We start from the raw sequence: 6,650 nt of genomic DNA, 5'->3' as shown, positions 1-6,650 counted from the left end.
AAAAAAAAAAAAATTTGATTGTCATGACTTCCATATCTCTTTAATATTGATTTTCTTAAAGATTGACTACTAGACCACACTAGAAATAGAGTCCAGTTAATTATTCCTTAATCCACCAGTCTTCTGTATTTTTAACTTCTTAGAATTAATCTAAATAAAAATCCACTAAATCTCTGTGTGCCGTGGCTCATGCCTATAATCCCAGCACTTTAAGAGGCCAATGTGGGAGGATTGTTTGAGCCCAGGAGTTCAAGACCAGTCTGGACAACATAGCAAGACCTCATCTCTACAAAAAAAAATTTAAAAATTAGCCAGGTATGGTGGCACACACCTTTCATCCCAGCTACTTGGGAGGCTGAGGTGAAGAAGGATCACCTGAGCCCAGGAGATCAAGGACGTGGTAAACTGTGATCATGCCACTGCATTCCAGCCTGGGCAACAGAGTGAGACCTCAACTCAAAAAAAAAAAAAAATCCACTAAATTGATAACTCCAAGAGCTGGATCTTTATAGCTCTATTATCTAGCCCCAGACCAGGCAGAAAGTTGTCTCCAAGTGGCATTTCCATCCCTGTGTCCTTCAAAAAGTCCTGTCCAGCTTTCTGAAAGCCAGACCTACTGGGTCTACAACTTCCCGTGGTCTCCAGCTGGGCAACAAACCTTTTTAGTAAAGGTGTTGCTTATTCCTACCATGTTCACTCTGGCTCAAAGAGGTGCCACTTTCTTTTCTTCATTTCATAAAACATTCATTTAATAATCATTTCAGAATCCTGCCAAGCTTAAAGGTAGTGTAATACCCATAGATATAGACAATTAAGAAATATTTTTAAGAACTAGCCTTACTTCTAGGTTTTACATGATTGGAATCAAGTGTTTCTTTACTTTCCTTTACTAACTTTTCCCAACCTTACTCAGAACAGACCTAATCCCATCAAGTACCTGCTCATCCTGTGCTAATCCTACAAGTACCTGCTCATCCTGTGCTAAACTCGTGTCTGAGCAGGAGGTAGTGGCATGGGGTGGTTAAAACACAACACATGCTGAGTGCGATGGCTCATGCCTGTAATCTCAGCACTTTGGGAGGCTGAAGTGAGAGGATTGCCCGAGTCTGGGGTTTGAGACCAACCTGGGCAACTTGATGAGAGTTCATCTCTACTGTAAACCAAAAAATTAACCGGGCGTGGTGGCACAAGCCTGTAGTTCCAGCTACTTGGAAGGCTGAGGCGGAAGGATCGACACTGGGGTGGCCATGAGTGTGCCACTGCACTCCAGCCTGGGTGACAGAGTGAGACCGCACTTCAAAAAAAAAAAAAAAAAAGGCCAGGCACGGTGGTTCAAGCCTGCAATCTCAGCACTTTGGGAGGCCGAGGTGAGGGAATTACCTGAGCCCAAAGGTTCGAGAACAGCCTAGACACCTTGGTGAGATCTCATCTCTACAATAAATCAAAAAATTAGCTGGGCATGGTGGTGCATGCCTGCAGTTTCAGCTACTAGGAAGGCTGAGGCAGAAGGATCGCCTGAGCCCAGCAGGTCGGGGCTGGGGTGACCGTGAGTGTGTCACTGCCCTCCAGCCGGGGTGATGGAGTGAGACTCTGACTAAAAACAAAAACAGGGCACATGAAGGGATAGCAACCACCCCCCATGGTACCTTGTTCTGCAGAGACCTCAGTCTGTTCCTCCTGGCCCTTCCCTGGGATAAAGGGGCATGTGGGTGAGTGGGAACAGGAGTTTCACCTCTCTGTCACCTCCCTTCTCTGACCAGGATGGAATCTGCTCTAGAGCTGTCCAGGCACCCTGCTCCATCCCTGGGTTAAGCCCATCAGCTCCACATGGACACCCTGCGTCTCACAACCCAAGCAGAGCTCCCAAAGAAAGGAGTAGGCCTGACACTTCAGTCAACGTCCCTGTCCGGCTTCTTTGGGCACCCAGAGGTTCTCGCGGCCTAACAGAATGTCAGGCCTATCCCCGAGGCCTAGTCAGCAGAGGCAGGGAGTGATTGTTTTCTGGTCATAGTCTTTACTTTGTTTCTCCTTAGGAAGTAGAAAGAATCATGTTCCAGTTACCCATCAGGTATAACAAACCATCATAACTGACATGTATGCAAAAGTACCGTCACAATGTGGTACGCAGCTGCCATAAATTCGCACCAAAACTTCCATTTTTTTCAGATGCAAAAACTCCTACCCTGTGAGGTCAATTGACCTGTCCAAAGTCACCTGACTGGTAAGTGGCCAAAAACGTATTGGGCCCTTATGATACCAGGTTTTTTTCAACCAAAAACATATTGGGCCCTTACGACGCCAGGTCCCAGGCTTAGCCAGACTATACAAGTGACCAAGCTATGGACCTTTCACTTAAACAGGGAAGACACAGAGTCAACAAACACTTGTGGTTGTTACACTAAGAAGAACAATGACCACATAGTGATTTAAAAGTTGAGGTCTGTGTTGGGCATGGTGACTCAAGTCTGTCATCCCAGTACTTTGGGAGGCCGAGGCAAGAGGAATGCCTGAGCCCAGGGGTTCAAGACCAGCCTGGGCAAATTTGCAAGACCTCGTCTCAATAAATAAAAAATTAGCCAGGCATGGTGGTGCATGCCTGTAGTTCCAGCTACTTGGATGGCTGATGTGGAAGGATCACGGGACTTCAGCAGGTCGAGGCTGCAGTGGCCACTGCACTCCAACCTGGGCGACAGAGTGAGATTCTAACTCAAAAAAAAAAAAAAAAATGTTAAGATCCAGAAACAGATGCCAGTGTTTGAATTTTACTACCTGTGTGTTCTTAGGGAAGTTTACTAACTTTTCTATGTCCTAGTTTCTTCATAATAAACCGAGAATGATAATATTACTAAGAATCTCATACATTTTGAAGATGAAATAAGTTAGTATGTGTTCATGTTCACAATTGGTGCCCAACGAATATTATTCATGATTACAGAGAGCTCTGAAAGAAAGGGGGTCTTAACTTATGCGTATGGGGAAGAGTGAGGTGGGTAGGGGCAACCAGGGGTTAGGAAAAGGTTCCTGAAGAAGCGGAATTTAACCTGAGGCCTGAGAGGTGAGTAGGAGTAAGGCCAGCAGGGACTGAGTGCACGTGAGAGAACGTCGAGGGGTGTGTGGGCAGGTGCAGGGCGGAGAGGCGAGCAGGCAAAGGACACAGCCATGCACAGGGCCCGTCCGATGGTCAACTGAGCTGCCACGTCTCGGGCTGGCCATGTTCCCAGACCCCACGGAAACACTTGTAAAGGGAGACGGAGTTTATCAGGGAGACAAAGCTTAAGGCTCTTGGCCCCTGTCTAGTATCTGTCTCATCATTGTCTCTCTCTCTCTCTGCCTCTCTGTGTCTCTCTCTGTCTCTTTCTGTCTGTCTGTTTCTCTGTCTCTCTCTCCCTCTCTCGGTCTCTCTCTCTGTCTCTGCCTCTCTCTCTCTCTGTCACTGTCTCTTGCTCCCTGTCTGTCTCTCTGCCTCTTTGTCTCTCTCTAACCCTCTGTCTCTCTGTGTCTCTCTCTGTCTCTTTCTGTCTGTCTGTTTCTCTATCTCTCTCTCAGTCTCTCTCTGTCTCTGCCTCTCTCTCTCTCTCTGTCACTGTCTCTTGCTCCCTGTCTGTCTCTCTGCCTCTTTGTCTCTCTCTAACCCTCTGTCTCTCTGTCTGTCTGCCTCTCTGTCTCTCTCTCTCTCTCTCTCTCTCTCTGTTGCTCTGTCTCTTTGTCTCTCTCTGACTGATTCTCTGTCTCTGTTTCTCTCTCTCTATGTCTGTCTTTCTCTCTCTTTGTCTGTCTCTCTGTCTCTGACTGACTCTGATCTCTCTCTCTCTCTCTCTCTCTCTCTCTCTCTCTCTCTCTCTCTCTCTCTCTCTCTCTCTCTCTCATAATGAGAAACAACCTCCAAAGGAAACATTGAACAGAATGCTCTGGCTACCTTTCTATATCCTGGGCATGCTACCTCTTCTTTAAACCTCAGATTCCATCTCTGTAAAAAAAAAAAAAAGCAACAACAATCTTTACTGCAAGTGCTGTGGACTTACTTTAATGACATATGAAGGTTGTGTGAACCCACTCAGGTTGAATCCCCAGAGATGTTATTGTGTGACCTAGCATGATCTACTTAACCAACCAGAACCTCAATTTTCTCATCTATAAAATGGGAATGATAATAATACCTCCTATGGCTTTTCTCCCCAACTTTTAATTTTAGAAAATAAATCTAGGAAAAGGTAAAGGAAAACTTTTATAACTTCATAAGATTCACCAACTGTTAACATTTTGTCATATATTTGCTCATTCTCCGTATGTGTGTGTATAACATCATGACACTTCCTCCTAAATATTTCAGCATCCATCTCCTAAGAATAAGAAAATATTTCTCTATAGACACCATACCACTGTCACACCTAAGACATTTTCCATTATTCAACAGTACCATACAATAAACACTGCATATCCACATTTACTCAATTATCCCCAAAATGACTTTTATAACATTTTTCAAAATTCACAGTCTCGCCGGGCATGATGGCAGTTCAAGAAGCCAAGGCAGGAGGATTACTTTGAGGTCAGGAGATCAAGACCAACCCGGGCAACAGAGTGAGACGCTGTCTTTATGAAAAAATGTAAAAACTAGCCAGGCATGGTGGCACACACCTGTAGTGTCAGCCACTCGGGAAGCTCAGGTGGAAGAAGGTGAGCCCAGAGGTTGAGGTTGCAGTGAGCTTTAATTGTACCACTGCATTCCTACTTGTGTGACAGAGTGAGATCCTTTTTCCAAAAAAAAAATTTTTTTTTAATCTTTCAAAAGGAAAAAAAAGAAATCAGAACCCAACCAATCTCCATGGACTGCATTGGCTATTATACCTCTTTTGTCTCCTTTAATCTAGAACATTCTCTCTGCTTTTGGTGGGGAGAGGGGAATGCAAGTAGTCTGCGACATACATTTATCTATTTATCTATCTATTTATTTATTTATTTATTTATGAATCAGAGACTCATTCTGTTGCCCAGGCCAAAGTGCAGTAGCATAATCATGGCTAACCACAGCCTCCAACTCCTAGGGCTCAAGTGATCCTCCTGCATTAGCCCCCCAAGTAGCTGGGACTATTGGTGCACACTACCACATTCAGTTAATATTTTTCCCTTTTTATAGAGATGAGGTCTCACTATTTGTCCGAGCTGATTCATGACATTTATATTTTTTAAGCATTTATACTAGTTTCTCCAGATTGTCCCTGGATTTGTTTTATTATTTTTTCATAATTAGATTTAGGTTTCACATTTTTGCAAAAAGACTGAATAGGTGATGGAGTGACATCCCGGAGATGGTGAAACGGGAAGCTCCAAATCTTATTCCTCCATGGATACATAACAGCAACAAACTATTCAAGGGTCTTTCTGAAAACTCCAGAGACTAATTAGAAAGTTGCAATATCCCAGGCAAGCTCAAAACCAAAAGCACCCCCATTCAAATAGGTAAGAAAAGCCATTTCGTTTCTTTTTTCTTTTTCTTTCTTTCTTTTTTTTTTTTGAGTCAGAGTCTCACTCTGTCCCCCAAGTTGGAGTGCAGCGGCATTCTCATGGCCACCCCAGCATCAACCCCCAGGCTCAGGCGAGCCTTCTGCCTCAGCCTTCCAAGTAACCAGAAAAACAGGCACGCGCTATCACATAATTTTTTTGATATATTGTAGAGATGAGGCCTCACCAAGTTGCCCAGGCTGGTCTTGAACCCTTGGGCTCAGACAATCCTCTCGGCTTGGCCTCCCAAAGTGCTGGGATTACAGGCTTGAGCCACCGTGCCCACCATTTCATTTTAATTGTGTCAGCCTTTCCCCTAAGTTGGTGTAGCTCAACGTAATTAGGAGAAAGCACCCAGCTCATGGCTTTTCTTTTAGGAGGGAAAGAGAAGATTGGAAGGTGCTTTCAAAATTCTGACTTTCTGTGGGACTGCTTTAGGGTCTGATTTCTGTCTCATCTGACTCAAATCACTGGCCAAACTAGTATATTTTGGGTACTTGAAAGCCACAGAGAATAAAGGAGAGACCTGCAGCTTGCTACAAGATCAGAAAGCCTGCAAAACTGCAGATAAACACCAGTGGAAAAAAGAAATTACAGACTTCAGAAAAATAAGCCAGTAAACTACCCTGGTTAGGAAATTATACACACAATCTGGGGAAAGATACAGCCCCATAAAAGGCTTAAGAGACCTCTCAGAATCACTAGACAAGCAGATTGGTGAAGATCTTCCCCTGTATGAAGCTAGTCTAAAAAGACTGGGAAATACGACTGTGTTTTCAGAAGCATAATCACAATAAAAAATAAGGCACATGAAGAAACAGGGAAACACAGTGCAATCAGAAGAGCAAAATAAATCTCCACAGACTGACCCTAAAGAAATAAAGATCTATGAGCCACCTGACAAATAATTCAAAATAATTATCTTAAAGAAGCTCAAAGCAGAAAACAGAGACAATTAAATGAAATCAGGAAAATCGTGCATGAACAAAGTGACAATATCAACAGAGAGACAGGACCTACAAAAAACACCAAACAGAAATTCTGATGCTGAAAAATACAATAATTGCACTGAAAATTCATGGCCAAGAAATAAACATCAGACTTGATAGAGAAGAAGAAAGAATCAGTGAGCTAAAGACAGATCATTT

The sequence above is a fragment of the Carlito syrichta genome, unplaced genomic scaffold, assembly GCF_000164805.1.
Source record: "Carlito syrichta isolate Samal-C Ts95f unplaced genomic scaffold, Tarsius_syrichta-2.0.1 Scaffold302623, whole genome shotgun sequence".
Taxonomy (NCBI): domain Eukaryota; kingdom Metazoa; phylum Chordata; class Mammalia; order Primates; family Tarsiidae; genus Carlito; species Carlito syrichta.
The sequence above is the reverse complement of the archived record's forward strand: the minus strand, read 5'-3'. Positions refer to the sequence as shown.